Genomic DNA, 8,682 nt, shown 5'->3' with positions numbered 1-8,682 from the left:
ATAGACACAAATATTTGCTCTGAAGGAATCTGGAATTATAAACATCCACACTCAAGGAGACTTCACTTTAAACATGAATACTTTGCTATGGAAATACTTGCATTCTTCACTCAGGGAATAAAATCTGCATCTTGTGTGACTGCTTCCAACCAGCCAGCACAGCTTCAGTTACAATTATGCAGCATAATTCCCTGCGATAGAAGGGTAGTGACAATAATCAATTCAAATGCATTCAGATAAATAATTTTAAAGCAAATGCACATTGCTGGAGGATATTCACCAAGCAGACAAAAAAAAAAAAAAAAAGCGCCCAGTAGCCTAATATGTTATTTCTTGGGAATAGTTCTTTCTGCCCTCAGGTTGATATATTCTTTGGGAACACTTTAATGCAGTTCCTATAATTAGCGAGTACTTCACAATCACCTTCCAGAGAATTAAATCACTCTGTAACACTCTCTGCGTGTGCTTTGAAGGCATGGAAGCATACATGGTTCTTGTATCAGCAGAAGAAAGGCTGCAGGGCAGAACCGGGGCAGGGGGCTTTACAGCGTTGCCAGGAGGCACCAACTCGGTTTCCCTGCAGCAGGCACATCTCTCCTCTTTGAGAAACACTGGTGAGTACGGCTCTCACTGAAGCCGCTGGGCATTGTGACAGCTGCTCCCGCAGCAATGCAGCTCGGGGAATGCACATTTGCAGTGTGCAGGGGTGGGGACAGGTATGTGGGGACAGTCAGGTGCTCCTTGGCGTCCCTGGATGAGAAGGGCACCCCTGGGCTGGGTCCCTGGGAGGCAGCTGGCGGCTCTGTCCCAGCCGCTTCCCCTGTGCCCTTGGGCCACTCCCGTTCTGCCCGCTCACCCCTTCCTGCTCACACCCCGCGGCTATGGTGTCTGCAGGCAAAATGTGTTCCTTCAAGTGAGATTAACTGCCTGTGATAGTGTGGAAAGATTGCCATGTGGTTTTTAACTCTTTCAGTGTCCTGGGACAAACTCTGCCAGTGGGAGCTCCCACTCTGGCTGCCACTGCATCTTGTGTTGGATTGGCATGCCAAGAGATGTAAAAGTCATGTCTGAATATCAAGCTGATATACTGTCATGCTTGGTAATTATTCTGTCAAGTGTCTTATGGGAGGCGAGAGCAGAAACAGCTGTGGAAAACCAGGCAAGGACTGTTGTTCTTGCAAATATCTTTGGGCTTGTTGTTCAGTAATTGCATAGCTGTAGAAAGGACCAGAGCTGATGTGACATATTTCATTTTGAGTATAGAATCGGCCTGGTGAAGGAAATGTCTAGAAAAGAAATTGGGCAAAAAATTTACTTCTGATGCTGCTTGCCAGGTATCTGAGAACTTAAAAAGAATAGACTAAAAAAAACCCCAAACTATTTTAATGCCATTTATTCCCTTTTTTTTTCTTCTCTGCAAACTTGAATTTAATAAGAGAAGGTTGCACATTTACATATGTATTAGTTGATTACAGATCCATCCCTGGACCCCAAGGATCTCTGTACCTCCTCATGTCAGTAAGCACCCCTAAAAAATTCCCTATTTCTCATTTTGAACCAGAGAAGACTTTTATGACATTTCATGTTAAAATGTATTTAACTAAAATAATTTCTCAGTAGTGATCTTCAAGATTAGAATTTAGACTGCTCAGGAGTATTCTGTTTGGTTTAGACAGTGATAGTGCTCTATGTCTCAAAAAAACAGAAAAACAGAGCAAAAAACTTACAACTAAATGTCTCTGTGGTAATCTGATTAGACCTTCACTTTATGTGTAATATAACACAGATCTTTAATTTCCTGTAGAATTTCTAATGCACTCATGTTACTGTGGTTCCACAATTACTGGAATACTGGGAGCAAAAAGTTGGAGACAACTGATCAAACACCGGGCATTATTTTTGAGACGTTAAACTAAAATGTTTAAGGGGCCTATGAAAACCTGAAAGCAGCTACTTAACAGGGTGATTTGTTCATTGTTGGAAGCTGAGGGGAAGAGCATTTGTAAGACTAACCTCTCTCGCAAGGATAAGTTAGATTAATGGTTTACAAAATGTTCTGGATACTGTAGCTCTTTTAGCTGCAGGGTTTTAGGTAGGCAGGCAGGTGACAAGTCTGCAGTACGGCAGGTTTGGCATGCACTGCTTATTTAGATTCATACCTGCAAAGCCGGTAGTGATTTCATGCCATCAGAATGAATCTGGAACAGAATTCATTGCTTTTTCCAAGAAAAATAATTTTTGAGAAGCCCTCCTGGTGCAGGTTGTACTTGTTCTTTCTTTGACCTTCACACCTTTTGAACCATATTCTTCTGAAGTGGATGATATAGGGACATTGAAGGACTTTGGTCAAAGTGTAAGACCAGATCCATAAGTCCTAGATTCTTTGTAAACAGTACAGACATCTGTGGGGCCTGGAACTTGTAATCTCATTTTTTATGTGCCTTGAATTAATTTTCTCTGAAATTGTGAAATTTGTCCATCTCCCAAATAGGTAGCTGATATTAAAATTTATTTTTACTCTAGGACATGACATATAGTATGGACAAGAGGTGGCTGGGAGTTTCACTTCATCCCTGCTTCTATCACACTTTCAAATTATCAGTTCCTAAGGTGTAGCTTGAGATGGACGCAGCTCTGGGAGCTGCCATGCCACATATTCCAGTAGCTGTGGTGCCAATAGAGAGAACTGAAAATCTCCTATGAAAGCCCAGAGAATTAAATCATATATTAGAGCAGAGTCAGTGTAAATCCACATGAATACATACATATATAGATATCTATGCATAGATATCAGTCAATTAGCCTGATAAACGCAAATCATTCTGTGATTCTATAATATAAAATTAGGGCAGGATGGTTTTAGCTATGGGTTAAAATTGCTATGCAAATCAGACACTTCCCTTTGCAACTCCTTCCACTGTCAGAGAAGGTATATGGAGTTTATCCTCTTAAGTACAGTAGGAGTAAAGAGCTGTCAGCCTTTCCCTGCCCTCCATTTCCAGCCAGGCCTTTCCTGCCCTCCATTTCCAGCCAGCCTTTCCCTCCCCTCCATTTCCAGCCAGGCCTTTCCCTCTCTCCATTTCCAGCCAGGCCTTTCCCTCCCCTCCATTTCCAGCCAGGCCTTTCCTGCCCTCCATTTCCAGCCAGGCCTTTCCCTGCCCTCCATTTCCAGCCAGGCCTTTCCCTCCCCTCCATTTCCAGCCAGGCCTTTCCCTGCTCTCCATTTCCAGGACAGCATTTCCAGGGCTCTTGTAATAAGAAAGTCTGACTTTCCACCCCAGTTGAAGGTGACTATGCTCTTCGTATTGTCTGTTTACTTCTTTCACAGCTTTCAAGAGGTGCAAGGACCGTGAACCTTTGTTGTGGACAGTGTTTGCCATGTGATGAATTGCCTGGGGCAGCAAGTTCTAGAAAGTCCCATTTTGTCTTCCTACAAAGGGCTGTCATTGTCTCTTCCATAAATGTGTGTTGCACATGTGGCAGGGAGGAACACAGTCTCTAGTTGCATGGCAATGAAATTGTCTTCAGAGGGGAATTTGCCCATACTTAATAGACTATAATACCTTGTCATGTTCTGTAACAATAAGCTTGACACAAGCATCAAAAATCCATTAAAATTTCCATAACCTTTCAAAAAGAAGGCTCAAACAGGATGGGTAGCCATTAAAGAGGAAGCCTGTAGGAACACTGCAGGATCAGCCTCTGAATATATGTAATCTGAATTCATTAATTCCACACAACTTTGTAAAACTTCCCCTTTTAACTGAGGAAGAGGCATGTTCCCTGTTTTTTGTCCTGCTAGAATAATTGCAGTATATTAAGACACACCAGGTAAACCGGAGCAAATCTTGTTTGGAGCTCTCATTTCAACTGCACATTATGCACTTGGCATTGTAATATATTCAAACTGACGGCTTCATTATGGAGAATTAATCTAAATTATGTCTAGACATATATTTGCAAGAACAAGCATCACAGAGACTGTTTGGTGGCTGACTGTTCAGAGGAATCCAACAAGAAAATCCCTGGCTTAAATCTTAAAAAATAAAAGGTTAAAATGATAAACAAAGGAATAAGCGAATTTAGGTCCTGCTTCAGGAACAATACCGAAACCTTCACCCTAGAATTTTACTAGTTTACACATTCATTCACCGGTTTGCCATTTTAATTATCATCCCCTCTGCTGTAGGGATGCAACCTTGCTGTAATATTACCACAGAAGCCCACACCGCAAGAGTGTAGGGAAGTCACAGTAAGCCATAAGAAGCATTACATGATTCCTGCTTCTGTGTAGTAGAAGTGCCTGGATATGCCCATGCTTTGAAAGAATATTGTGAATCTTATATGGCTAATTTATATCACATGTGTCAAGCAGGTTAGCTATCCTTGTAACATTTGTGAAGTTGCAGACATACATTTAGCACTGCTCCACCATTAATGGTGATAGGGAGCAAGGAGACTTGTAGCTCACTATATAATTATTTATTATTTTTATTAAAGACAAAGGCTTTAGGATTTTCCATCTGGCAATAATAATTTTATTACCCAGCTGTAAAATATCCACAACACTACCAGTGGATCATACAATTAATAGTAAGTTTAAAGTCTCAGTGTACACGGTACCCCAGACTAAACTCACTGCAAGCTAAAAGCTTGCAATGCAGGGCAAGGGAGGGTTATGAGAGGTTTGGTGTTTCACTGTAGCTGGGACAGAATCAGATGCTGGACAGGAGAAAAGTGAGACTTGAGACTGCTTCAGCACCAAGACACCGTATTCACAACAGTAAATTCAACTCCTTGGCATGCCTCTTTTCTCCATGGGGAAGCAGGAAAAACTAGCATGGGCAGAGCCCTCAGTAACAGGTCCTAACAGCTTCCAGCCTGGGGAAGGCTTTCACTCGTCTGACTCAGAGGGAAGGCAGAGCCGGGAAGGTCTGAGCAGAGTGCCTGCAGATACACCAGGTGGTAAAGGTGCAGTGCAAGAATTGCACATGTCCCACAGAAATGGGAATGAGGTAACAATGACGGCAGCATAGGAAGGTCAAATTAATTTCTTAAGATAGCCCAAAGGACCTGAGCCAAACACAGTGTTTGAACCCCAGTGCCTCCTGAATTCTCAGTGAGTAACTTGGAGTGCAGTGCAGTTTGACCTTCGGGAACACTATTGCTGCTACCTTTAGTGAGTGCTTTAAGTGCTGTCAGAAGTGTTTGACAGCTATTTAGAAAGCAGAAGCAGAGGGGTATGGCATTAGTGAGCCACTGCTGTGTGCCCTTCCACTGTGTGTTGCCCTTCTGGTCCCTGCTGTCAAGGGAGGCTGGGGAAAGACGGCAGAGGTTTCAAAGGGGAGCCACAAAGCTGGATTGTGGGCTGCCAAGCAGACTGTAGGAGGGGAGACATAAAGACCACAATTTATTCCCAAAAAAGAAACACAAAGTGCGTGGGTGTTTCGTACAAGTATTAGCACACAGAATGAATATCTGAGAGTAGAGAGTTTTTAAACTTTTACTGACAAAGACGTGACAAGATCCAATCATTGATAAATGTCCTTTGGTGGAAGGAACTCTAAATCACAGCCTGCAATCAGTAATGAGTACCTCTCATGATTGCCTTCAGGCTATGAAAGGATTCCTTCTCCCTGTCTCCAAGATATATTTTGATTAATTCCCTATACACCTACCACTTTCTGAAGTGTCAGAACCTGGTCACCAGTTAGAAGCAGGACAATGACAGGGTAGACCACTGGCAGAAGATGCTAGATATTCTCAGCAATCTGCTTTGTGTATCTTCCCCTGATGCTCAGGGTCACAGCAATAACCAGATTTGGGGTGGGAAAAGTGATCTTCTCCCGAAGATAGTCAAACAGTATCTTGAGGTTTGGTTTTTTATTTTTTCCTTTATCTTCAGCAAGGACTGTAGTTTGCAGGCTGGAATTCCTCATTGTCAGGGGTCTTCAGGGTTCAGTACTTGGTTGTTTCTTTTTTGTACCTGGTACAGAGTCTTTTCTCCAAAAATCTGAAACACTTATTATAACCAACACTTAGTATAACTGTCGTCTTTGGGTCATGCAGGAATTCAAACAATTCTCTTGGCCATTAAGAGAACATCACTAACCAAGTAAACTTTTAAAACAAAGTCACACAAAGTCCTTCTTAGCCATCAGCCCACCTGACAATGCCCAAACTCCTCATGCTAGCTCCCTGGCAGAGATGAGCAACTTGAAGCCCATCTTATTTCTGTTCCCAATCAGAATCAAGAAAATAGAACTCTTTCTGCTCATCTCCCTTCAATAACTTAATCCAGCTGGAATTCCAAGAATATCCCAATGTGACCACACTGCATTCAAAATGTAATTTAAAACAGCTGGACGAGAAAAACATCTTTATGTTTCTGGTAAAGGGTAAAATGTCCAACTGAGTTGTGGTCATTTGACACAGGTTCAATTGTCCTTTCTTTGCCTGGGGGAATTTAAACTTCAGAGGAAGAAATCTTTGCTTCAGGCAGTCCTCTGAGCACTAGTTAAAAGAACATTTTACATCCACAAAAATGCCAGCATCAGTCATGGTACTGTAGAAAAGTTTAATGTCCACTCAGTGTGTTTGAAGGAAGAGCACTGACACAGCCTTTCTAATGTAAATGAAAGCCTGGGAATACTAAGTGAAAGTACTCAGATACCTGTCTGTAAGAAGTTTTGGAATACAGGAGTTCTGGCCTGTTTGTAATAGCCCTCCATCAGTTTGTCTTCCCTTCTGCTGTTGTCCACTGCTGCTTGCAGGGCTCCCCACTGCACCCTGTGAGGAGCCTATCCCAGGAGTAGCAAACAGCTATGAGTTTGTGCATGGTGGCCCTTCTTTGAACCTGGAGATTGAAGTTTTCAGAAATTTACATCTGGATAAGAAAGAACAGAGAAAGGCCATGACAGAAGAAGAAACCTAAAATTATGTTTGGTATATGGTCACTTCTTTAAGCTGCCCATGAGAAATACCTAGGTTTAGACAAAATTGCAAATGAAGTTATTCAGTGAGAAGGAAAAAAAAACCCAAAACCTTAGGAGTTATGCAAGAATTACTGGCATGTTTCTGTCAGTCATATTTTTAGCCTTTTTTTTTTTTAATGGGCTGTATCTAAGTGAGCTGTATGCATATACTCTGTTTCTGCTTAGCTTTTGAACCTACTCCTTGATTTGAAGTGAATTCAAGACATGGATGAAACCCTCAAAGGTTTTTACTGGTACAACATTATTCTGGAGGGGAACTGAAATGTGAAAAGTACAAGAAGAGGGGACAGAAAATCTTAATATTGTTCTGTTAAATCAGCCAAGAGATTCATCTCTGTAAGAAGACTGACTTGATGTTCTGTACTCATTGCTCTTATCTGACTTTCTCTTCCCTTCTGCAGCTAATACTCAGAGTTTCCGAAGGTCTGAACCTCACTCATAGGCCCCTCCAGTAGCTGTCTGTTCTTCTGACCCTTGCAGGAACTTCGCAGGTACAATGTATTCAAAGGGTGTCAAATTTCATTCAAATCAGCCAACGAGTTCTGTGACTACTGAAGGGGAAAATATATTCAGGGTGCAGTTCAGGCAGAAATAGGAAAGCTTGTCAGCCCTGAAGCCATGAACAAACCACCTGATACCAGCCAGAGTTAATGAAAGGAGAAGGAGGGCTCAAGCTACTTTACCCACTCCGACATATTCCCCTTAAAATGGTAGCTTGAAATGCAGGCTAGTAGAAACTGGTTTATTGGTTTCAAGTGCTTCAGCTTCTGCTTGTGATTCATCAATAGAAGAGCAGGCTACAGCATGCAGGGAGGTTTGTTTGGCCAGCTGCGAGCCAGAGCAAGTCCAGACTCATGGAGCCAGTCATCATCACTTTCTCACTGTTAATATAGCCATGCAGAGCTCTCTGTTGTTTTTCTTGGAAAGAGTGGGTAAGGATGCAGGGAACATGTGGATGAAATCTAGTTCCAGGACAGAGAACATCATTTGATCAGCATGTGGAGAGACATGGGAGAGGATCATCTGCACTGTGCTATCACCCATAGAGATCACTGTATCCTGACTGTCTCAATATTACAGACTTATTTAAGAGGCTGCAAATTGATAACTAACTTTCATGTCCAACATTACAGGATGAGAATCTTACTGAGCATTCATGATGGTCAACGTGCATTCATTTTAAAAGGCACATTTCTTGTTTTTATTAATTTTTTCTGTGCCCTTGTGTATTTAAAAAAGACTTAGATGAAGAAAGAATTAAAACATCGTTTTCCAGGCAATGCAATCTAAATAATTATAGTAATAATTATGTTTGGTGTCTGCTTCTGTGGTATAAATATAACCCATCCTACCATGTAATAGAAGTTAATTTTAAACAGTGCACATTTACACAGCTCATGTGAGGTTTGATTCTATTTTCAGTTATTAGCCATGAAAGCTACCACTGTACAATCCCTCAGTTCAGTGACAGCCATTTGGAGGGTAATTGCACGCCTTGCATTAGCTCAGTGCCACATGTCAGTAAGGCATGAAGCCACTGCTCAGGAGTAGCTCTGTGTCTGATTGAAGTGTTCTATTAGACTTCTGCTGAGGAAATTTCTGCTGGCCTGGTTTGTGTTTACATTAATGACTTTGTACACTGTCAAAGAAGAGAAAAGGAGCCTTAAACCACGTACCCATATTCTCA

At 41.9% G+C, this 8,682-nt stretch overlaps 1 long non-coding RNA gene across 1 annotated transcript in view; it reads left to right on the top strand.

Moving 5' to 3' along the window:
- Positions 1-376: 376 nt before the first annotated feature.
- The window catches only part of LOC113460118 (uncharacterized), a 96,780-nt gene continuing 88,474 nt past the window's right edge, over positions 377-8,682 (top strand). Inside the window, exon 1 of the long non-coding RNA XR_003381860.2 lies at positions 377-614. This is a non-coding gene — a long non-coding RNA (uncharacterized LOC113460118). The remainder of the gene's footprint in view (positions 615-8,682) is intronic.

This window comes from Zonotrichia albicollis, chromosome 3 (genome assembly GCF_047830755.1).
Source record: "Zonotrichia albicollis isolate bZonAlb1 chromosome 3, bZonAlb1.hap1, whole genome shotgun sequence".
Classification (NCBI taxonomy): Eukaryota; Metazoa; Chordata; class Aves; order Passeriformes; family Passerellidae; genus Zonotrichia; species Zonotrichia albicollis.
The sequence above is the reverse complement of the archived record's forward strand: the minus strand, read 5'-3'. Positions and strand labels throughout refer to the sequence as shown.